This window comes from Lepidochelys olivacea (assembly GCF_965140295.1).
Source record: "Lepidochelys olivacea isolate rLepOli2 genome assembly, chromosome: 2".
Classification (NCBI taxonomy): Eukaryota; Metazoa; Chordata; order Testudines; family Cheloniidae; genus Lepidochelys; species Lepidochelys olivacea.
Genome location: NC_140412.1, coordinates 144,132,238 through 144,158,306, shown reverse-complemented (window position 1 = coordinate 144,158,306; position 26,069 = coordinate 144,132,238).

Genomic DNA, 26,069 nt, shown 5'->3' with positions numbered 1-26,069 from the left:
CTGAATAAAGTGCAGGGTCAAGCAGTGGGAGGGATGTGTGCAAAGACGTCATAAGGTTCACTTTTGTACTCCTCTGACTCTGGGGCCACCCTGGGCAAAGCCTGGGATATGTTAATCTGAAGACCACTCTAAAATGTATTCCAACTGCTAATGACTCCAAGGGGCTGAAACCATAGCCTGGGATCAGTGCAAGGTGGAGGTTGTTGCACTGCACCCCATATAGTGATATTATTATGATATGATTCTAGCATAATTATGATCGTATTTTATGCAAGATAAATCATGTGAGGTGTCATTGGAAAAGTTGTTATTTGCTGAATATGATTATCCTATTTGCATGTATCATTTTTGTATCTGAAGTTATGAATATTGACTATGTATCTGTATTTCAAATGTAGTAAACCTGGGTGACGCCCACTAGGCAAGATGCTTTCAGTCTAGATAGCTGGTTTGGGAAGGGCCTATTCAGAGCAATGAGCCATTAGGGAAAACATAGGCCTTAGGAGAAGCTTATCTCCCACGTGGTGAGCCTTCCTGAGAATGCTACAAACAGCCTCTAAGTAATGGCTGCTACGACTTTACAAGGACATGTGACCAGGTCACATGGTGCTGGACTCCATCTTGGGATGTCAGTATTTTTCCATACACTGGTCTGGGAACGAAGCTTTGGAACAAAGGGTTCTTGCCATATGCAAAAGCTATGTAAGGCAGGGAGTGACATCATCTGTGGTTCTTCACTCCAACACAAGAAGACTCCTGGAAACACCTGAGGAACAAAGACTGAACTGGGGGAAGTGCTGGACCCAGGCTAAAGGAATTTCTAGCCTGTGAATGAAATACCTGGGGATTCCAAGCTGTAAAGGAAGTGCAGCTTTCCCATTAAGAATCTGCAGCCTGCTTGTATCATCTCTTAGGATGAGAATCTGCTAATTCATATCCAGTCTATTTAGTATATTAAGCTTAGTTTGCGTTTTTTGTTTATTTGTTAGATAATCTGCTTTGATCTGTTTGCTATCACTTATAATCACTTACAATCTATCTTTTGTAGTTAATAAACTTGTTTTTGCTTTATCTAAACCAGTGAGTTGGAATGAAGTGTATGGGAATTATAGCTCAAAAGGCAAAGGCTGTTGCATATTCCTCTCCACATTGAGGGAGGAGGTGAACGTTATGAACTTACGCTGTACAGTTCCCTGTGCACCACAAGACGGTATAATTTTGGGTTTATACTCCAGAGGATGTGTGTCTTGGAAGCTAGGAGTTGCCTTGGCTGTAGCCTTCCTATGCAGGGGCTAGTCAGAGAGTCTGCATGTAACTGCAGCTGACTGTGTCCCTACCCATATGAACGCTGGTGAAAGTGCAGGCTGGAGGGCTTTGCAGCTTGTCACAGGAGTACAATGTAAGAGGAAGTCCAGGCTGGTGGGTCAGGGGGCTTAGTGGCACTCCAGTTCCAGGTAACACCCCGAGGGGAACCTGTTACAGAAGTGTCCCCTACATACTCCCTTTTCTCCAGCCACCTGCCCTCTCTATTCTGGTGGTAGGGAGGAAGTATGATGTAGGAGTCACTGCAGTAGAGAAAAGTAAAGAACAGCTGAACTTAGTATTCCTATTTCTGATACCTTCAAACTCTTAACCACAGTATGATCAATGTTCACACAAACACATGCTCCTTACAGCACATCTGCCACTCCTTGAAATACCCACATTGCTTTGCTGCTTACATCTGTAGCAGAAATAAATCTCTTAGAATAATTATTGTCCCATTAGCACACAGGAAACCCAATTCTGTTCATATTTAATTCAATGGAAGATTCCCCCACTGACTTCTCTGGGAGCAGGCTCAGGCGCATGATGTTACTCTACTAGAAGCTGATGCTAGTGTGAGTTTTGTGTAGGTTTCTATAAGGATTTTTGGCTGCAGAAATAAGTGGGTGTTCTGCAAGAGAAAAAGGGCAAGGTAAAACAGCTGAAAATGCTAGCCACAGTGATTGGAAAGATAACACAATTTGAGGGACAAGAACTGGCCAGCCCAGCCACCAGAGACCAGTAACAAAGCAACCCACACATCCAGTATTTATATGAAGCAGGAACAAAGTCTAGAGAAAGCAAGGTTGAAAAAGGTGGTACCAAAGAGCAGGAAGAAATACTTCTATAGATATCAGAAACATATATTCAAAATATGTGGTCAGCATTGAATCCAAAGAGCTTGTGGATAGCCAAAAGAGGAGACATACCAGGATACATCAAGGGAAACATCCTGCTAAGTGCTGCAGTGGTGCAAGCTGCAGAAAAATTATGGAAAGGAAGTCTTAATACCAAATACTGAAGGCTTCCTCACAGATGTAGGCCCTGATCTTGAAAACACATACACACATGCTTGATTTTGTGCATGTGAGTGCCATTAACATAATTGGAACTAATTATTAATGTTACTCATGTGTAAATGAAGTATCTGGATATGTCATAATAAGAACAGGGCCTAAAGTTGTATCCACCGATGCTAGACAACACCAACGTCGCCACCAACATACTAGTTCTATTGGATTAAATTCTGCTTTGAGTTGCCTGCATGCAACCACATTAACTTCAATGGATTTAGAAGGGGTTACACAGGGCAGATGTTGGTCCAGTAAACTTAAATATGAGGTATATATTGAACATGGAAAATTCATGTGTGCACTATACATGGTATTTTGAAAAAAGTTATAATATATTATAGATATGAAGCTGTCAAGGTTCCTCCCCCACTCTGAACTCTAGGGTACAGATGTGGGGACCTGCATGAAAAACCTCCTAAGCTTATCCTTACCAGCTTAGGTCAAAACTTCCCCAAGGTACAAAATATTTCACCCGTCGTCCTTGGATTGGCCGCTACCACCACCAAACTAATACTGGTTACTGGGGAAGAGCTGTTTGGACGCGTCCTTCTCCCCAAAATACTTCCCAAAACCTTGCACCCCACTTCCTGGACAAGGTTTGGTAAAAAGCCTCACCAATTTGCCTAGGTGACTACAGACCCAGACCCTTGGATCTTAAGAACAATGAACAATCCTCCCAACACTTGCACCCCCCCTTTCTTGGGAAATGTTGGATAAAAAGCCTCACCAATTTGCATAGGTGACCACAGACCCAAACCCTTGGATCTGAGAACAATGAAAAAGCATTCAGTTTCTTACAAGAAGACTTTTAATAAAAATAGAAGTAAATAGAAATAAAGAAATCTCCCCTGTAAAATCAGGATGGTAGATATCTTACAGGGTAATTAGATTCAAAATATAGAGAACCCCTCTAGGCAAAACCTTAAGTTACAAAAAAGATACACAGACAGAAACAGTTATTCTATTCAGCACAATTCTTTTCTCAGCCATTTAAAGAAATCATAATCTAACATATACCTAGCTAGATTACTTACTAAAAGTTCTAAGACTCCATTCCTGGTCTATCCCCGGCAGAAAACCAGCATATAGACAGACACACAGACCTTTTGTTTCTCTCCCTCCTCCCAGCTTTTGAAAGTATCTTGTCTCCTCATTGGTCATTTTGGTCAGGTGCCAGCGAGGTTACCTTTAGCTTCTTAACCCTTTACAGGTGAGAGGAGCTTTCCCCTGGCCAGGAGGGATTTCAAAGGGGTTTACCCTTCCCTTTATATTTATGACAGAAGCATTTGTATATCTTTTTATATTTCCTTTGTATTGATTCTATTGATTCTCATTAATATACTTCACTGGCAATTATCTATGTCAGTGCATTTGTACCCTGTGTTTATAAATGCACAATATGTATCTGATACATTTTGCAAAATATGGCTATAAATATAATGCATATGTGTTGCTCATGTTGTGTATTTTACATAATATAAAAAAGATTCATTTTATCATATTTTAAATATATTTTCAATGATGACATTACAATATATTTTCCAATACATACTAGAAATATACATTTCTCCTGTTGGAAAGTGTGCACCTTGGGGCTTCTATACACAAGGACATTTACTGATTTATTTACACTGGTATAACTCCCTAGGTGGACACTTAATCCAGAATAAGAGTGCCTTTTCCACTATTGCTTATGTCTCTTTGCAATTGGTATGCTAGTAAACTGCCCCATGTAGACAAAACTTTAGAGAGGATGCTAGTGTACTGGTGGGGTGGGGTGTTATGATGGTAATGGGCTAATGTTTGGAGAATGGTAAGTGTGTTGGGTTTGACTGTTGTCATAGGGAAACTTTTCTAAGGCACAAACGGCAATTAGGCTTCCAATGAAAGATAACCCGCAGAGTATGTGCTCACCATGTACATCCCACTTCAGCCCTCAGAATGAGGCTTAATGTGATGCATAGTCTGGTGCAGGGATGAACTTCATCCAAGATGAGTTAGTCAATTAAATTTGGAACTTGTGAATTATTTTATTTTTAAATTAGAGGGCTGCAAATACATAAATAAATATATAAATTAAACAATAAGTACCGGTAAGTAAAATATAACCCCTCTGAAAAGGTTTCAAATTTCTTAAAAGGCTCATTTTGAAAGATTTCCTCTACAAAAAGCTCTAGTATAATTATTTATAATAAAAATTATATACATAACATTCTATACTCTTGAGGATTTTTTGTGCCAAATTTGGAGACTGAACAAATTCACGCAGTGATATATAAAACAGATTTTAGACTTTCTTTCAGTGAAAATCACAATGCAGCCATAACTATGCAGCCAGTTCCAATGCCTCCATGAGATATATTTAAATGAGTAATCAAAAGAAGTGAATGTTATTTTAGCCATTTAAAAGAGAACAGATTAGTGCCAGAGAACAAATGATGTATGAAAGTATATGTTCCTCAGCATATATACAGCACTTGCAATTGCAGTCTAATCTGTCCCTAGTTAACATAGCTACTGTGCACTTCCATTTTTCTGTTGAAGACAGAAAATGAACAAATGCAAAACTTCCTTTGCTGGTGCACTAGATCTAGGCAGCTGTGTCAAATTACTTTGCATACTGCCAAAAACTGAAAAGTAACCTTCAAAAAACCCACTCTCCTTGATGCTTTGTCACTCTTTATTACCCACCTGAGGAGGAAAATAATTAGTGCCAAAAGAGCTTGGCCCTTTTTTTCCTTGTCAATGTAATTCAGAAGAAGTGAGCAACCATCACTTCATGGAAATCTTAGGTGTCACTTTCTCAGACTATATGAAAATACCAATGGCACTAAAAAAATCTCAGACTAAACGAGTGACTACAAACAGTAACTCCTCCACGTCAAACTCCAAGCATTACTTATGGCATCAAGTGAAAACAGAAAGAGAGAAAGATATTCTTTCTGATACAATGTTCTGATGAGAGGCCCCACCACTTCTTTAACTTTTAGGAGCTTGCAATATATTTTCTATGTGTGAAAATTGAAAATGTTTCCAAGGTGCATTAAAAAAACCCCTTAGCATATTAGTTTAGCAACAACCAGCCAAAACCTGGCTCCCATGTGTTGCTGTGTGGGTGTCTATTCCGGATTAGTTTAATGGTATCAAATTGCAAAGGTTTTCTGAAAAAGCTAGATTTCCATATTGCGAGCAGCTGTGACTTTGACTTTCTGGGTTCAGATGATCAGGTAGAAGGGGCCCACTTCACTGTCAGTTTGCTATTTAACAAAGTTTTATTTCTATTCCATTTATGTCAATTTCCTTGCTATAACTACATGTACACAGGCATAACATAAGCAAATGAGGGGAAAGTAGGTTTGCTGTTGTGCATTGTTGGTCTGCTATTCTTTTCATTTCAGTGATGCAAGATCAGGCCTCATAAAAGCAGCACAGTTTATACTATATACTGCTGTGTTTAATATAGAAGATCTCTGTGTAGATGTAGCTGGGGTTCCAATACATATACTCTGGTAAATATAGTCTGTGTCTCACCCACACTTATCCTGAGAAATAGATTTGTGCTACACTTGGTGGCAGACAGTGACTGGCTGTCTGATAGGAACAGCAGCTGCTATATAGACATGATGATTTTAGTACTTGAATGTTCTATAGTGATTTTATTTAACAATTAAACAGCCTGCAAAAAAGTACCAACTACATTTGCATGGAAATGAAACAGTCTCCAAAAGGGATTGAAGGCAAATAACACAGAAAATGCTGCTTTACGCAGACCACATGCTGTCCACATCTCTTAGATCAAGTGTATTTGTTAGAAATGTGTAAAAACCTTTTTACAAAATCCAAACCAGTAACCATGTAAACATGAGAACAGAAAAAAGAAATTAGATTTAGCCATAAACCAATATGCTGGAGGAAATTAGTTTTATAAATAGCCATGAGAGTTAACCTAATAAAATAGACTGTAACAGGAAGAAATGTGTTGTATTCTCTGTGTGATATCCTCTCACAACCCAACGGTGTAGGGGGACATATAAACCCCACAAGAACCCTGCCTCATTCAAGACTGGATCCAAAGCCCGTTGATGTTTAGGTGTTTGGGTGGGAGGGATAGCTCAGTGGTTTGAGCATTGGCCTGCTAAACCCAGGGTTGTGAGTTCAATCCTTGAGGGGGCCATTTGGGATCTGGGGCAAAAATTGGGGATTGGTCCTGCTTTGAGCAGGGGGTTGGACTAGATGACCTCCTGAGGTCCCTTCCAACCCTCATATTCTATGTCAGTGTGAGACTTTTTGTTGAAATCAATGGCTTTGTATCAAGTCCTCAGTACACAGGATAGGCTGTGCTCAAGGAATAAGGCAGCTGTTCCATATTTCTTTCTTTTTATCATAATCATTCAATGTGTGGCCTTAAGCTCGATTTACAGCACACTATCCAACTCCCTAGTTGAATGTGGTATATTAAATCTTAGTATAAGATTTTGGAGATGATTCAAATTACCTGACAACTAACAAAATAATCCAAAGGACAGGACTAGGTGGTGATGGGGGACTTCAACTACTCCAACATCTGTTGGGAAAATAACACAGCAGAGCACAGATTATCCAACAAGTTCTTGGAATGCATTGGAGACAATTTTTTATTTCAAAAGGTGGAGAAAGCTACTAGGGGAGAGGCTGTTCTAGATTTGATTCTGACAAATAGGGAGGAACTGGCTGAGAATTTGAGAGTGGAAGGCAGCTTGGGTGAAAGGGATCATGAAATGATAAGAGTTCATAATTCTAAGGAATTGTAGGAGGGAGAACAGCAAAATTAAGACAATGGATTTCAAGAAGACAGACTTTAGCAAACTCAGGGAGTTCATAGATTCATAGATTCATAGATATTTAGGTCAGAAGGGACCATTATGATCATCTAGTCTGACCTCCTGCACAGTGCAGGCCACAGAATTTCACCCACCACTCCTAAAAAAGACCTCACACCTATATCTGTGCTATTGAAGTCCTCAAATTGTAGTTTGAAGACCTCAAGGAGCAGAGAATCCTCCAGCAAGTGACCCGTGCCCCATGCTACAGAGGAAGGCGAAAAACCTCCAGGGCCTTCCAATCTGCCCTGGAGGAAAATTCCTTCCCGACCCCAAATATGGCGATCAGCTAAACCCTGAGCATATGGGCAAGATTCATCAGCCAGATACTACAGAAAATTCCAGAGTTAGTAGGTAAGATCCCATGGGAAGCAAGTCTAAGGGGAAAAACAACTGAAGACAGCTGGCAGTTTTTCAAAGAGACATTATTAAGGGTACCAGAGCAAAGTATCCCACGGTGTAGGGAAAATAGGAAGTATGGCAAGAGACTACCTTGGCTTAACCAGGACATCTTCAATGATCTAAAAATCAAAAAAGAGTCCTACAAAAAGTGGAAACTAGGTCAAATTACAAAGGATGAATATAAACAAATAACACAAGTATGTAGGGACAAAATTAGAAAGGCCAATGCACAAAACAAAATCAAACTAGCTAGAGACATAAAGGATAACAAGAAAACATTGTACAAATACATTAGAAACAAGAGGAAGACCAAGGATAGGGTAGACCCGTTACTCAATGAGGGGGAAAGAATAATAACAGAAAATGTGGAAATGGCGGAGGTGCTTAATGACTTCTTTGTTTCAGTTTTCATCAAGAAGGTTAGTGGTGACTTAGGGTGACCAGACAGCAAGTGTGAAAAGTCAGGACAGGGAGTGGGGGTAATAGGAGCCTATATACGACAAAGCCCCAAATATCAGGACTGTCCCTATAAAATCGGGACATCTGGCCATCCTTTGGTGACTGGATGTCTAATATAGTGAATGCCATTGAAAATGAGGTAAGATCAGAGACTAAAATAGGGAAAGAACAAGTTAAAAATTATTTAGACAAGTTAGATGTCTTCAAGTCACCAGGGCCTGATGAAATACATCCTAGAACACTCAAGGAGCTGACTGAGGAGCTATCTGAGCCATTAGTGATTATCTTTGAAAAGTCATGGAAGATGGGAGAGATTCCAGAAGACTGGAAAAGGGCATATATAGTTGCCCATCTATAAAAAGGGAAATAAGGACAACCCAGGGAATTACAGACCAGTCAGCTTAACTTCTGTATCCAGAAAGATAATGGAGCAAATAAGTAAGCAATCAATTTGCAAACATCTAGAAGATAAGAAGGTGATAAGTAACATTCAACATGGATTTGTTAAGAACAAATCATGTCAAACCAACCTGATCGCTTTCGTTGACAGGGTAACAAGCCTTGTAGATGGGGGGAAGTGGTGGATGCGGTATATCTTGACTTTAGTAAAGCTTTTGATATTGTCTTGTATGACCTTCTCATATCATAATACAACATCCAGGAGGCAACCATAAATACCCAGCCTCCCTTCATTAAAAGTCACTTCACTAGTCATGGAGGCGGGGACATAGGTCAGGGCTGCTCTCAGGTACCCTGCCCAGGGAAGGTGGAAGGTCCAGGGCTCCCCACAGTGGCCCAGGCTCCCTGTATGGCTCTTACCACATACTGGCTCTGGCTTCCAGCCTGGCCAAGGGGCAGGGCCTCAGGGCGAAAAGGAGGAACAGGGTGTAGGGCCACATTTCAAGTGGCAGTGACCCTCCACACTTTTACACAGGTTACGGAACTCCTGAGTGGTGGCAGAGGCTTCTGAGGCAATCAGGCATATGTTTTACTCCAAGGTGCTGAGTATAAAAGATATTCCTGAGGTAAGTGCTGGCTTTGAGAGAATGGGGTTTCCAGACTGCACTGGGGCCATTGACAGGACTCGTGTGGCCATAGTTTGCCCTCCTCAAGTCTCACACAAGTACACACCAGAAAAGGTACTACTCCATTGTTATGCAAGCCCTCATGTGTCAGAATTCATGAGGGAATCAACAGGATGCTGCATTAGCTTCCACATGGCTTATCCTGTTATGCCTGCATTCAAAGATGCAGAACTCCACAGCCTTCCTCCTCCGTCGTGAACCGTGGCACATTTCTGGACAAAAATTCAAACCCCAGTTGTACTTTGGAAAAATAATTTTGTCACTGATGGGATGCATGGACTACTTCTAACTGAAATGGACTAGTTTGGGAAATAGATCACATTTCCCCAAACACACACATACAGAGTTCACTACTTCCATGTGGCTCCACAGATTGTTGAGTAATTACAGAGCAGCAAACTTAAATGCATGGCAATGTAATGTTATTACTTTCAAGAAACAGGACTGGCCCTAGCAAAAATCTGTGCCTTTCCACTAAAAATACTCTTTAAGGGTGTTCTTTACTGTTGGTATTTCCTGGCTGCCATTTTGAACTTCATGTGATGGGGAAAGGGGGTGGGAGCAGACTCAAAGGCCCTAGGATACAATCCACTATTAGCGGACATATGCTGCTAGTCTGAGCTTCTCATAACTTTTGCACTGGTTCTCAGAACAGAAATGCCTCCCATTACTGTAGCACTGAACATTAAACTGGAGTCAAAAATGTATTGGTCTCAGGGGTGGCTTCTGTCCTTTCCGTGTTTGCTGAAGGCTTGACAGCAGGCTGTTCCTTCGGGGTCAGGGTGGGGGAAGATCAAACAGCTCCTCCGAGTATGGACCCAGAATTTGCTGCTGATCCTGCTCCAAAGTCAGGTCTGGGACTGGTTTAATCAATAGAGTGACCTCATATTCCTCACTCGGTGCCTGCTGCTGGCTGTCATCAATCCCTATGCTGGATTCTGGGGCCAGAAGGACACCATTCCATCTGACCAGGTCATCTTGCACCAGAGCTGACTCTGTGTTGGGCGCAATGCCCAGAACCCAGTCAAATGCCTCATAAAATGGGCACAATGTTGGCAAGTTGCCTAAGGCGCGGTTCTTCTGGTCTTCTGATACTCACACTTGAACGGCTTAATCTGCTCCCTGCACTGGTCACCAGTCCAGCAAATTTGCATAGCAGCCAGCTTCTTATCTGCTGGTATGCATGGTCATTCCTTAGTCTTCTGCTAAAGTCCACAGTTTTGGTGGACTCACCAAAATCTGGCTGTGTTCCCATGACCATGAAGCAGCACGCTTTTCAAAAGGTTTGTTCGGGTCAGTCTCCATTGCAAACACAGAAGGCTCTCTGATGGAGTGTTTGCAGCTCAGGGTGAGAAGACAATGGAAGGGTTAACACTGACTCACTGAGCTGCTGCAGAACACCAAGGGGGTGGATTGAGTCAACTGGAGATTGTTGGGATAGAGAGGACAAAGAAAGTTGACCCATGGGATTGCCAGATACCATTGGTGGACTCCCAGGACCCCAGTCAAATGGGGCTGTGGCTACACTGCAAAGCAATTGGGCTTGACCCCTGCAGGATACTACAGTCCTATGGCTGAGCCCGATCTGAGAGATTTGTGTGTAGACAGAAGAGGGGATTGGGCTCAATCCTGAGTCTGAGCCCAGGTTTACATTGTAGAGTAGACATACACTAAGGTTATGCCTTCACTGCAATAAAACATCTGCGGCAGGCCCATGTCAGCTGATTCAGGTTTACGGGACTCAGGCTGCAGGGCAAGAAAATTTCTGTGTAAACTTTTAGGCTTGGGCTATACCCTGGGCTCTTCAAAGTGGTGAGGGTCCCAAAGCCTGGGCTCCAGCCTGAGCCCGGATGTCTACACTTCAATTATATAGCTCCACAGCCAGAGCCCCATAACCCAAGTCAGCTGACATGGACCAGTGCTGACATACCCTAACAGTCAAGCTGGGTTCTTTATGTCTCATGCATCAATAATAATAGAGAGTTGGCAGGCCAGATTATGTCCTCAGCTGCAACTGTACAGCCCCATTGTCTTCAGATCATGCTCTCAATGGCACCTGTACAAACCCAGGTTTCAGAGTAACAGCCGTGTTAGTCTGTATTCGCAAAAAGAAAAGGAGTACTTGTGGCACCTTAGAGACTAACCAATTTATTAGAGCATAAGCTTTCGTGAGCTACAGCTCACTTCATCGGATGCATATCGTGGAAACTGCAGCAGACTTTATATATACACAGAGAATATGAAACAATACCTCCTCCCACCCCACTGTCCTGCTGGTAATAGCTTATCTAAAGTGATCATCAGGTGGGCCATTTCCTCTAGCTACAAAGGAGGTGGGGAGAAGGGATTTATTTGAGGACCAGGGATGAAGAGTCATGGGGTTTTCTGAGGGAATCTCAGATTTGTACAAGCTTTGAATGAGCATGTGGACTTTTGGATGTCTATTTAAATTTAAATTGGAGTTCTTTGAAGTTCACCCATCACAAAGATTGTTTTATTTACAGTTTCACAATCCTCCTTTTCACTAAGGCAAACAGATATTAATATTCTACATTAAATGCATTTGTGTTTGTAAAGATAATTATTCTCCGTTTTATAAAGGGTATTTAATTCAGGTGAAGGGCATTTGATTAACAGAACTTGAAACTGAAACCTCCCTGCAGAACAGTTACTATATGTGTGATTAGTTCAGTCTTCATTACCTTACTCTCTGTGGCTTATCTGTTCAGGCAATTAGCAAGAGTACTAACTAATGCAAAATATGCTGAGATGTGAATACCTGTCTACAAACCCATGACACAAAGAACATCTACTTCTCAAGTGACGATAGTGATTCCTCGTTGCCACCAACCTGCCTTAACTTTAAACCAGCGAGCTAGAGATGAAAAGTTCTTTTTTGTATTGTCTGCCAGTTAAGGCATCCCGTCTTTCTCGCCAAGATGAATACTAATATTTGATAGCAATAGTATCACTATGCAGATTTCTATAAAGATGCTTAATGATTAGCATTCTCTAGCCTGAAATACATTACTCCCATTACTAATTGCAGCATTAAAAATGCATGGCATGTTTCAACTAATTGAGGTAATTTGCTGTTTCTGAAATAAAACTGAAAAGTGGCAAGACCTGAGTTTTCCAGCCATTGCCCATTTTGTTAGGTCAGGATTTCAATGATCAATGTGCTGCTAATCATTCTGACCAGACACGGTGGGAACATTTTTGACTAAATTTTTTTTTATTGAATTATGCTGTTTCATTGAAACTGAAACATTCTGTGGAGACGTATATGTTTTAACAAAAAGATTTCTGAAGTTCTTGGTTCATTCTCTGGTCATTCCCAGGGAGGGGGGATGGAACAAATCAAAAACCTGAACGTTTTGATCGGAAAACGGATGTTTTGACACCATTTTCTTTCATGAAAATGTTTGAAAGATTTTGTTTTCCTTCCAGTGTGGTTATGAATAACCAGAGGAAGGTTACATGACATTCCCAGTCTACAATAGCTCTAAATCTTTTGTGGTTCTTCATAACTAATTATTTTCATTTATTCACAGACATTACTGTAAAAACCCGCATTGCTGTTTGTGTGGTATTGCTGATTTATTTATCAAGATGTGCTGAGCAAAATCCCTGTATTCACAAATTCACAAGGTGCTTAGTGTTCCTAGTTAATTTGTTAGGGTGACCTTCAAAATCATCAGTGATGTCCTTACCGTTAAACTGTCAGGGGCAGGCAGAGGTCCTTGGGGAACTCTTAATGCAAACCTTTAAGTAAACTTCCTGGAGAATAGAGAAGCCAGATAAATAAATAAATATATAAAAGCAACCCCCACACTCAGTAACTGGCATTTAAAAGGAGATTAGATTTTAGTGCTGTTTGTTGTGTGCACTGGTGCTGACTTTCCAGTGTGCCGGGGGGCGGTACTCGACCTCCAGCTCTGCCCCAGACTCCGCCCCCCCACTCCACCCCTTCCCCCAAGGCCCCACCCTGTCTCTTCCCACCCCCCCCGAGCACGCCACACCCTTGATCCTCCCCCCCCCCCGCGCCTCCTGCATGCCTCAAAACAGCTGATTGCGGTGGGTGGGAGGCGCGGGGAGGGAGGGGGCTGATAGGTGCTCAGCACCCATCATTTTTTTCCATTAGGGCTGGAGTACCCATGGAGTCAGCACCTATGGTCCTGTGTCTCAGTACAGAGATGATCACGTCTTTTCTTCTCCCTTCAGGGCTTGGCTACACTTAAAACACTGCCGCTACACCACTGGAGCACACTGGTGAAGATGCTACCTCTGCTGATGGGAGGGGTTTCTCCCCAAGTGGTGGAAGAATTCTTCTCCCATCAACCCAGTGCTGTCTGTGCTGGGATTTAGATCAGTTTAACTGCATTGCTTAGGAGATTTTTCACACCCATCACTGATGTAATTATATCAACCTGATTTCCTCATGTAGACCAGGCCCCAATTTCCTTGTGTAGGCCAGGCCTCAGTATCCCTAAAACAAGTTTTTGTTCTGGTAGACTCAGAATTTCTGAATTAGGTCAAAAATTAATTACTGGACTAACTTATCTGACCCATTTCTAAAAATAAATTGTATATACAGAAGAATCAATATTAAATTGTAAAGTACAGACCTTTTGAACCTAACCTTTTAATTATCCAGGTAACATGAATCATTGTTTAATTCCTCTGGAGATATTGATTTTAGACCATTCAGCACCATTTGCATTTCCTGTCAATCCCACTAAGATAAGCTTCTCTAGTCCTTATGGACTGGTCGGATAAATATTTGTTTCACATTTGAAAAACCAGCACTGCACTGCATTAAATAAGCTACTTATGGCTATTATTTTGCACTCTGGATTATAAAGTACCAACAGAATTCCTGTAGTGGACTAAGAGATTTCCAGTAGAGAAAGGAGACAATAAATGTTCAGTTTATTTGCCTTTATGTTTTAAAGATATAGTCCTTCCTATTTATTCTTCTGTAAACCTTCCTCAGCAGAGACAGAAAGCTAATTTATTACAATGTGTCTACTTCCTCCTTTTCAGCATCTTACCTGGCAGCACTTGTGAAAATGCCAGCCTCTTTTAGGCCTCCAGCCACTAAATGGCAGGTCCCAACCTGCAGTACCATCCTTCAGGGAAGTTGCATCTCCAGAGGAAGCACTGCTAGGAATTATATGAGACTTGATGCACAATGCCTTGGATCCAGAATGGCAAATTCACAGTTCATATAGGGGCTTGGCATGCTTTCAATAGCATTCCCACCAGTGTTGCCTCTGAAGAGGGTGTTTCTAGGAAGGATGTCACAGTAGATTGAGTGCTGCCATTTATTGGCCAGAAGCATTGCAACTAGTGCAGCCAGATACGATGCTGGAAAGGAGGAAGCAGATCTACTATAATAGCTCCTTTGGAAAGTACTTTGAGACCTACTGAGAAAAGTGCTATATAAGAGTTAGGCATCAGTACAGATGCTGATGTTAGATGAGTTCTGCTGTGTCTCTCCTTGAGTCCCTTCTGTGATGTCCTGTCCCCTTCCACATCACATTCAAACTTCATTGCTCTCCATCATTTCACTTCTGACTACATCTCTGGTCTCATCTCAACTCCTGTCACAGACCATCCTTCTCTGCTAACCGTAATCCTTCATTCATCTACTCACTCTTGCAAATTCATGCCTTTTTTTTCATACCATATTTTGACTTCGAACAGCCTCCCTCCTGTGTAGCTACTGATCTCCACCTTCAGGTCCCTCCTCTGAACTCATTTCTTTCATTTAGCATTCCAGCACTAATCTCTGCTTGGACTTTTGTGTGTGTGTGTGTGTTTGTGTGTGTGTGTGTGCTACCCTTGTGTTTATCCCTGTTTGTGCTGGAGGGGAAAGTGAGTATTCTGATGTGACGTCAGAAATAGGGTTGCCACTTGGCCAGTTTTTAACTGCCATGGCCAGATCTTTTTACTGCTTTGCTGATTAAAAGATTTAAAGTGATTTTTTTCCCCACTTGGGACACATTAGATCTCTGTAAAATTCAAACCCCCATATTCCGGACTCTGGTGCCTTGTTAGGATAAGGAAAGAAAAATGATTAAAATAGCATAAAATTCACATATTTGTGTGTATGTGTAAACTGGGTCTCTAAAGTATTTTAGCAATATTATCTATAACTGGCATAGGACCCTCTGTGTTGTTGGTCATAATGGGGTGGCTAGTGGCCAGATTTTCTGTCTCAGAGGTGGCAAGCCTAGACAGCAGGATCTAAAATGACAGGTGATTTACTCAACAGTGAAAACATGGTAACACTAATCCCCAAGGTATAAAACCCAATGTAACATTTATTAATAATGACTAAGGCTAAAATTATGTCTCCTGCAAGGTTCCAGCAACAGGCAACAGACTCCTGAGGGGGCCCTCCTCTGGGTTCCAGTGATGGGCGACAGCTTCGCACTGGAGTGTGGGGGAGGAATGCCTCGGGTGAGTGGCTGGGAGTGTCCTGCTTTCTCTTTGGGAAATATGGTCACCCAGCAGCTTCCAGCTGCCACCATGGGCAGAGGGGAAACTGACCCCACAGTTCCCAGCCACCATGGTGGCAAGGGAAACCATGGAGCTATAGCAGCAAAAGTCACAGATAGGTCACAGCTTCCGTGAATTTTTGTTTATTGCTCGTGACCTGTCCGTGACTTTTACTAAAAATAACCATGACAAAATCTTAGCCTTAATTATGACTTAACACTGGTGTTCCTAGAAATCCTTCACTTTGAGCCAGCTGATGGCTCAGTAGTCAGAGCTCTGTGCTACCATGTGGCAGATCCAGCTTTAAGGCTCACCTCAGTCAGTAAGTGTTGTAAGGAACACAGGGATTCCATTTTCTTCCTCTGGAAGCAAGTGACTGCTTTACTGTTGTCTGTCTTATTTATCTGTCTAAGACATTTCTAATTGTATCATAACTATCGTATGTAGGTACGATGTCAGTATCCCCTATCTACACGACTGTGTTTAGGATAACGTAGTCATGAATGTAGCTGCTAGCCCTCTCAGCCTCAGATCCACTGACTGTGGTGCAGTTCCTACTTGTTCCGAGAGGATATTTAAATTGGGAATTGTGGTGCTAATTATATAAAAGTCTTATGCCTCTGCTGGGAGTTGCCCTTCAACCATAATTTCCTGGACTCCCTTGCTTATCTGTCCTGGCTGAGATATAGAATCATAGAAATGTAGGGCTGGAAGTGAGGTCAAAGAGAGATCAAATTCACAAATAAGCTAACAACGAGAAGGAAGACAGTCTTGTCGTAGAAGCACAGATCTGTGAGTTTGAAGAATTTATTCTTATTTGTGGAATACCACAGACTTCCTTGTGTGACCTTGGCCAAGATACTTAGGTTCTGTCTTGATGGGCAAAAAGGGTGTTTTTTTAAAACATTGTGTTAGTGCAGTTGAGTTAGTTTAACATGACTGAAAAGCTCCATCAAGACACAGGCTACACATCTAAGAACGTTAGTTGTCTGAGTTTTAGCCTCAGGAGGAATCAAGATATGGCTTTGAGCCAAAATTTTCAAAGGAGGCAAATGAAAATAGGTGCCTACATTCCATTTCAATAAATGTAGGCTCTTTTGAAAACCCCAGTCTTAAGTACTCCAGGCCTCAATTTCTCCATTTGTAAAGGGGATATATTTACTTACCTCACAATGGTGATTTGAGGCTTCATTCACCAGTGTTTATAAAGTGCTTCAAGATCCTCACCTGGAATACAACCTTACTGAAATGAAGAGCAGAGTATATTTTTTACAGTCCTGTGCAACCCTTACTGTTGTTTTTCAAAAAGGAGTCCCATTATGTGCTCCCAGATAGTGAAAGCATCACACCCTCAGCTTTCATTTCTTTTCCTTTTAAAAAAAATAGGTTCTAGACTCATGGCTGTGAAAAAAAGCATGAAAACATTGCCTAGTTGTCTCTCGCCTCAGACTGTAAGCCCTTTGGGGCAGGTGGTGGGTTTTTTTTTAATGGTATATGCACAATGGCATCTGATCCTTGATTACAGTACAACTAAGTTAAGGCAGTAGAGTTCTATCAGTGTAAAGTCAGCATGAAAGATGGGGAAATCATGTCTATAGTAGCTAGATTATTTTTATTCTGTTTTTTTAAATGTGAAACACAAGATTGTTTTCACATTTGTGAACTCTACAATTGTAGTTATTCCCATGAGGTAGTCCATTTCAGTTGATAGTAGAGTTCATCCATGTCACTGTAATGCTGTGGCTATAAAGGTGATGTTAAGTACAAACCAGTGGCAATGCAATTATGTCTCCATGAGATATTAACTGCTGTGTTACTGTTAAGGAAGAGTTGGAGGGAGAGGTGAAGATATCTTTCCCTTTCCCCTATAAGTTGTTGTTAGGAAGAAGAGGTTTCCCAACCTGCTCACTATAGGTACTGCTAAAGGATAAAGCCACATTTGTCTCTGGAGAACACATTAGAACCCCCTCCTGCAAAGGGCTACCACTGGCAATCTCTTTCCATGAGCATTCAAGAGATAATGGGTGACATGCTAGCTCCCTTTGGGGTCAATGGCGACAGTCCCATTGACTTAAATAGGGCTAGGATTTCGCCCCATGTTTACACTGATATAAATGTTTGCAGAAAGCAAATTCACAGTTGCATGTGAGTGTATTTTTGGAATCTGAATTTTAAATTCAGTATGGAGGGTATTCACACTAGAAACACTTATATGCTCATAAGAACATAAGAATGGCTATACAGGGTCAGACCAATGTCCATCTAGCCAGTATCTGTCTTCTGACAGTGGTCAATGTCAGATACTTCAGAGGGAATGAGCAGAACAGTACAATTATCGAATGATCCATCCCCTGTCCTCCAGTCCCAGCTTCTGGCAATCAGAGATTTAGGGACATCCAGAGGGTGGGGTTGCATCTCTGACTATCTGGGCTAATAGCTATTGATGGACCTATCATTCATGTAATCTTTTTTTGAACCCAGTTATACTTTTGGCACTCAAAACATCGCCTGGCAAAGAATTCCATAGGTTGACTGTGCATTGTGTGAAGAAGTACTTCCTTTTGTTTATTTTAAACCCATTGCCTATTAATTTCATTGAGGGGCTTCCCCGGTCACATAGGGCCTCCCAGATCACATTGTTTGCAAACTAAATCAGTGGTTTGGGGACTATTTCTAGGGGGTGCAGATGAAACCTTAGTTATGTATTCAGTCTGTAAAAACAATCTGCTAGCAGCTTGATCTTATGAGAAGGGACCTCATCCAAACTGTTTGAAAATGCTGGGGAAAGAACTTGAGGGAAGTTATCTTGTAAGAGATGGGGCAGTGCCTTGTTAGTTCGGCTTAGTGTCTAAAAAGTGTGTTCTGATTTCGGTTGATATGTAATATTCTCTCTCTGTTCCACATGAATCTTTGTTCTTTCATAATAAACTTATTCTGTTTTCACTATTTATACATGAAGGTAGATGCCCCGGATTCTGAGAGGTAAGGGAGGAATGAGGAGGTCAAGGAGAAAGAAGGATGCACAGAGAAGAGTCACTGAGTGGTGCTTCCCAAGGGACATGTGATGCTTCATTCCTTATGTCTGTAAAATGCCTGGAGCCCTTCAGATGGAAGGTGGTAGGCCAGGGCAGGGTTGGGTCATTAGTCTCTGTTATGACTGTCACCACTGCAGGGCTAGTTCTAGAGGTGGGACAACCTTGGACTTTTCCTATATGGCTTTTCAATTTCCATTAAATCCTTAGTATTAAAATATCTAAGTTACATTTTCTGTGCTTTAGGAAGGTTTCTTTTCTTTCCTTCTCCTCGATTAGCTCTCCATTACTGATTTTGAGATTGGCTAATCAGTCAATAAGAAACCTATCCTTACACTATAGCAATTTGTTTGATTAGATCTCAAAAATCTCACACATAATTCTAGCGGCTATTCAAACCTTAGACTCTAAACTCAATTTATTTGAATCAGTGAAGTTAGATCTGGAACAAAGAACTTCAGCTTCTGAAGAAAATGTGAAAGATCTAGGAGAAAAGCTTAATGAGGTACAAGTGCAAAATGAGGCTACAGCAGAATCACAGGTCCAGTCTAGCTGCTGTGCACTGCTAAGAAGCCATGTACTCAGTTTAACTGGCTTGATAAAATGGCTTTACAGTTGCTTTGCATTACCAGAGCAGCGCAAACCAGACAAAACATACCAGCAACCCTTGGTCAAAATATCTAGTGGGGGGGTCTAATACATGGTAACACTTTGTATACTGGAGGATTGAAGGTCATGGAAAAATTTCTAACATCTACCAATATAACAATATTAGGTATTACACAAAGTTTGGAAGGGAAGGAATTATTTGAAAAAAAAATCTGTTTGCTGAATTCCCTTACCAAACTTGACCCTCCACCCGCATTAATTATCTTAAAGTTATTTTGTAAACTGTCCAGAGGAGCTGATTTGTCTAGCTCAATCAGAACAGTTGCAATAATTAGCTTCACTGTGGGCTTAGTAGCACCGGGGTAGGAAAAAAGAAAGGAGTATACGGTTTTTAATTAAAAAAATGCTTCATACCAGCAAAGCTGGCCAAAAATCATCAAAGAAAATTACTGGTATCAGGCTTTGTGTACCTGACATTAGGCTTTCAGACTTCAGTTTGCTTGCTGACATAATTGAAACATACAAGATGTTGTCAAATATCTTTATTTATTTACTAGCAATGTGGATACCATTGCCTTTTTAAACACAGTTTAGGTGAAAGGAAAGCACGTTGAAGGGGAAATGATCTGGGGAACCTGATGAGCCTACTTTAGAGAATTCTGTGCTAGCTGACTCTGAATAGCTGATTTATTTGATGGTAGATTATTTACATATCTTGATACATTATGGTGCACCCTGCAATGTGACTATTTTTGAGCGGTCTTTGAATTGCTGAGATTTCTTTCTTTTTTTCTATTATCTCTGTGGTAGTTTAGAGAGCTTCTATGATGGGGAAACTTTTTATTGGTTTTGAGCTTTGTGTACTTAAGAATTCATAACGCATATTTTGCTTTGTTACAATTGCATGATTTTAATTTTACTTAAAGGATGAATAAAAATATACTTGAAAATGTACATATCACCTCCATTGTAGACTGGCAGGATGGAAGAGGTAAGCGGTGTTAAATATCCATGCCCATTACTGTTGTATTTATGTTGTCAGAAGTAAAATAATGTAATTTTCTAGTGTGTAATTTTCTAGTGTGTCATGATCATAGTCTTCTTAATCCCTACAAACACATTCTGAGTTTGGCTTCAACATAAAAATGCCAATCCTGGTACCAATAGTACCATATTCCACAAACACCTTTAATGATTGATTGATGCTGGCTAGAATGCATTATACCTCACTATATTGCAGAGCTGAAGCTAAATTTTAGCAGTGCCTGCTCTGCTATAGTGAAGATTGGTCATTGCTTTCTTTTCAAAGATGAAGGATTCAAAGTGCTCTAAAATATGCATGCTTACTTGGTGCAAGGAGATGCACCCCTGTATTCAGACCCTGCACACTATTGTAATACTCTTTAAACTTTTATAAAATATGCCTTGTGAGGTGTCATTTGAAAACTAGCAACTCACTGGTCAATAATATCATGATGAAATTTGGGTAGCAACGTTATATGTAAAGTTATAAACATAAGCTAAAATTAGGTCTGAAATGTGTTTACCAGATGTCATAAATATAAAGGGAAGGGTAAACCCCTTTAAAATTCCTCCTGGCCAGAGGAAAAATCCTCTCACCTGTAAAGGGTTAAGAAGCTAAAGGTAACCTCGCTGGCACCTGACCAAAATGACCAACGAGGAGACAAGATACTTTCAAAAGCTGGGAGGAGGGAGAGAAACAAAGGGTCTGTGTCTGTCTATACGCTGCTTTTGCCGGGGATAGACCAGGAATGGAGTCTTAGAACTTTTAGTAAGTAATCTAGCTAGGTATGTGTTAGATTATGATTTCTTTAAATGGCTGAGAAAAGAATTGTGCTCAGTAGAATGACTATTTCTGTCTGTGTGTCTTTTTGTAACTTAAGGTTTTGCCTAGAGGGATTCTCTATGTTTTGAATCTAATTACCCTGTAAGGTATCTACCATCCTGATTTTACAGAGGTGATTCCTTTACTTCTATTTCTATTAAAAGTCTTCTTGTAAGAAAACTGAATGCTTTTTCATTGTTCTCAGATCCAAGGGTTTGGGTCTGTGGTCACCTATGCAAATTGGTGAGGATTTTTACCAAACCTTTCCTAGGAAGTGGGGTGCAAGGGTTGGAAGGATTTTGGGGGGAAAGATGTGTCCAAACTACGTTTCCCAGTAAACCCAGTTAGAGTTTGGTGGTGGCAGTGGATATTCCAAGGGCAAAGGATAAAATTAATTTGTACCTTGGGGAAGTTTTAACCTAAGCTGGTGAAAGTAAGCTTAGGAGGTTTTCCTGCAGGTCCCCACATCTGTACCCTAGAGTTCAGAGTGGGGGAGGAACCTTGACACCAGACAAGTCTGGGTAAACCAATGTCTCAAAGACAAAGGATAGGCTGACAAAGTTAATGGGCAATCACCTGTCAAGTGGTCATTCTTTGGCAAGGAAGGGGGCAAGAATACACTGATCTATATTTTAGCAAACAACAGCATGAAACCTCTTTCATCACTAGACTCCTTCTCTCTGATCTCACAGCAGAAATGTACTTTATCTAGGAGTAACCCTGAGAAAAATGCTTTTCAAAGGGTGACTGAACTATAATAGTGAGGGGCAAACACATTCCACAGTATCTCTCCCTATCCATATCTCTTCCTTTTTCACTAAGAAGACAAAAGAACCAGCCTTTGGACTTTGTGGGGGATCCTGCCTTTAATGCCTTGTACTTGTACTCACTTAAAACCTATCTCTTTGTAGTTAAATAAACTTGTTTTATTCTTTAATTAAACTAATCCAGTGTTGCATTCAAACTCAGTTGTTTGGGTAATGCCATTTAAAGTAGAAAACTGTTGGATTTAGTTTCCTTACAGGGCCAATGGATCTATAATATGTGAATGGCCCAGGAGAGGGCTGAACTCATGTTTTGGGGAAACATTCTGGACTGGAAGTGTGTTGGGGTCACCCTGAAAATAGTAACCCAGGTTGGTGGAAGCCAGAGTGTGCTGTCAAACAGCAGGCTTACACAGATACTCAGGGTATGACCTGCATGTTGTCTGGCTGTTTGTGAGGGACCCACGTTGTGAGTTACAGCAGCAAAACATTGTGAGGCATCCCAGGTTGCAGGTCAAGTGGTGGCACAACCTCTCATTGGTCGGGATTGTACCCCAGAATGTCATACTTGGATTGTGCCTCATAAGAGTACAGGGTAGGGTTATTGGTCCAAAAAAGGGGTTGTTTGACTAAGGGTTTTCTGAGTGAAGGCTCCCTAAAAGCAGAATTTTACAAAACCACCTGTATATAACGTTTTTTGAATACACCAGGGGCCCAAACTGGCTCAGTTGCCCAGCACTTAGCTAGTACACAGCTCACAATGCCCCTTTGGGAAAGCAACAATGAAAAAATTCCAGACTTTACAGATTGGATCTGGAGCTCAGTTTGTACCAACTTGAGGAGACAGACGGAGTGAAGTGCACATATGCAGCAAGACTAGAGCTCTATTATCAGCCAGAGAGTTTCCAGGCAGTTTAATATCATAGTAATTGGGTGGCTCAAGCAGACATATGGTCCCTGACACTCCAATCCTGGGTTATATATATGCATGGTGAGTTTCAGTCCTAGCTTGGGCAGCTGATAGAGAATACATGTGAAGCATTGTGGAAGGGCACAATGCACTATTGGGTAACCTTAACTCTGCGTTAATGAAGTTTTAGGATATTTAATTACTGATCCATAGCTTCTTCATAAACTATTCTGAACAATATACCCCTACCTGTCCAGTAAAATGTTTACACCTTCAGATAGCTTCAGTGACGTTTCACATCCAGCCACAAGTGGATCAATGAACTCATAATAGGATATCCTCACATTCCATGAAAGCCTCCTTTCATGCAGTAAGCCTTGCATAGGCTAAATGTGTTGCTGCTCTGAGAGGTCATTTAAATTTGCTTTCAAAGCTGTCAGTTTGATTTTGCAACATTATTCAGTATTCTCAGGCTAACAGTGTCATTCCATCAACTGCTATCTCAATAGTTTGAATTATTTCTTGAATTCATGTAATATAATTCCAAAATTTTCATGTTTCTTCCCTATGGAAGCTCTTGTGGCCTCCAGTAGATTGGATCATATTTAATTTTAATAGGTTTGGGGTTACCTTGGATTCTTAGGATACATTTACACTTCAAAACAACCTAGATAGTTGCAGGTTTCAGAGTAACAGCCGTGTTAGTCTGTATTCGCAAAAAGAAAAGGAGTACTTGTGGCACCTTAGAGACTAACCAATTTATTTGAGCATAAGCTTTCATGAGCTACAGTTCACTTCATCGGATGCATACTGTGGAAAGTACAGAAGATCTTTTTATATACACAAACCATGAAAAAATGGGTGTTTACCAAAGAATAAATGGACACAAATCAGATGTCAAGAATTATAACATTCATAAACCAGTTGGAGAACACTTCAATCTCTCTGGTCACGCGATTACAGACATGAAAGTTGCGATATTGCAACAGAAAAACTTCAAAACCAGACTCCAGCGAGAAACTGTTGAATTGGAATTCATTTGCAAATTGGATACAATTAACTTAGGCTTGAATAGAGACTGGGAGTGGCTAAGTCATTATGCAAGGTAACCTATTTCCCCTTGTTTTTTCCTACCCCCTCCCAGACATTCTTGTTAAACCCTGGATTTGTGCTGGAAATGGCCCACCTTGATCATCATACACATTGTAAGGAGAGTGATCACTTTAGATAAGCTATTACCAGCAGGAGAGTGGGGTGGGTGGAGAGAAAACCTTTTGTAGTGGTAAACACCCATTTTTTCATGCTTTGTGTGTATAAAAAGATCTTGTGTACTTTCCACAGCATGCATCCGATGAAGTGAGCTGTAGCTCAAGAAAGCTTATGCTCAAATAAATTGGTTAGTCTCTAAGGTGCCACAAGTACTCCTTTTCTAGATAGTTGCAGGCAGACATAGGGCCCGGGGCAGAAGCATGACTAGACACTCAGCTCCCTGTGTGGACCTAGTGGATCAAGGGCATTTAAAGAAGTCTTTTTTATGAGATAATTGTCAAATAAAGGAAGGTCTCATTATCTCACCTCTCAATTACTGGAGCAGCCTTTTCTCCAGCAATGACAAATGTATAGTCATCTCCATTCAGAATGCTGCTGCAAAGATCATTTTCCTAGCCCCCTCAAGCTTCCCCTTCTTTGTTGCATCAAACATAAGCTACTTATATTCACTTTCAAGGCCTTTCATGGCTAAACTCCACCCTACCTATCTTCTCTCATTCACTACCAAACTGTTGACTCTTGCCTTCAGTCGGCCCATGATGTCAGCCTCTATTGCCCACTTGTTACATTTTCAAACAAGCTTCTTTGTTCTTTCTCCCATTCTGCCTCTCACATTTAGGAGGAGCTCCCCATAAATATTCACAAACCTACCTATTTATTCACCTTCAAATCTCTCCTTAAAACTCTCCTTGGTTGTGATACCTACAAAATCATGAGTGTGGTTAGATTGCTGGCATGCTGAAACCACTGTCTATCATGGTGACCATTGCTTTCTCATTGTTTCTTTGTACTCCCCTGTCTCTCTATACCCATCTGTTGTCTCTTGACTTACACTCTCGGTTATAAGCTCTTGGGACAAGGACCATCTTTTTGTTCTATGCTTGTACAGCTCCTAGCACAATGGGGGTCCATGCCCATGATTGGGGCTCCTAAGCATTATGATAATACTATGAATAGAAGAAAACTTAAGAGAACTAGGATGACATGCAACTAAAAGGCATTCCACATACTAATTCACCTGTGTAGCCCTATACTTTATCCCCTCTTGTGTATGCACACACTACACACTTTTTGAGAGGGATATTGACATAAAGCATGACATGGTGATGGAGTGAAAGGCAACAGATTAAATATATTTTAAAATGATTCAAATCAAATGCATTTATGGTAAGACATTATAATGCATGTCTCTGCAGAAAGCTTTGACGTATCAAACAAATCCTAGGACATACCAGGGAATAATTCAAAGAAAGACATAATCATAGTTCAAGTATTTACACATTAAGTGCCTTAATATCGTAGATAATGGAATAGGGAAGAAAAAAAGCAGTATCTAGGCCTTCCATTGCTTCTCAGGTACTGAAATGTTGAGTTTTCCCTAATCTTTTATCTACAGTGTTGAACTATTTAATATCAGGAGCTGAGTTACGATGTATTTTCCTTTTATTCTGTTTGATGATGTGCTCTAGGATTTGTTGGATGTGTCAATGATTTGCTGCAGTATGAGGGTCCATTCGCTCATTCCCTATTTAACTCCTGATAGCAGAAGATAATGAGAATATAATTCTGAGCCTTTTAAATTTTATCTTAATGTTGTGCCTCAGGAGTGGGCACTTGATATTTCTATGTAGGGAACAGTCAGATATAATCAAATTCTTTTGTAACATCCCTGGAAATATCAGTGTTCCATAACCATCTCTTGCTGCAGATGATTTTCATGTTCATTTAAACATCAGATAGTTTTGTAGACAATATAACAAAGAGAAGCAGCTTTTAATAGCTGGGAAGTCACTTAGGCCTGGTCTGCACTACACAGTTAGGTCGACATAAGGCAACTTGCGTTGAGCTAATTATGTCAGTGTACACACTACAGCCTTGTCCCACCAATGTAAGTGCCCTGCTACATGGACATAATAGCTCCACTTCCATGAGAGGCACAGCACTTATGA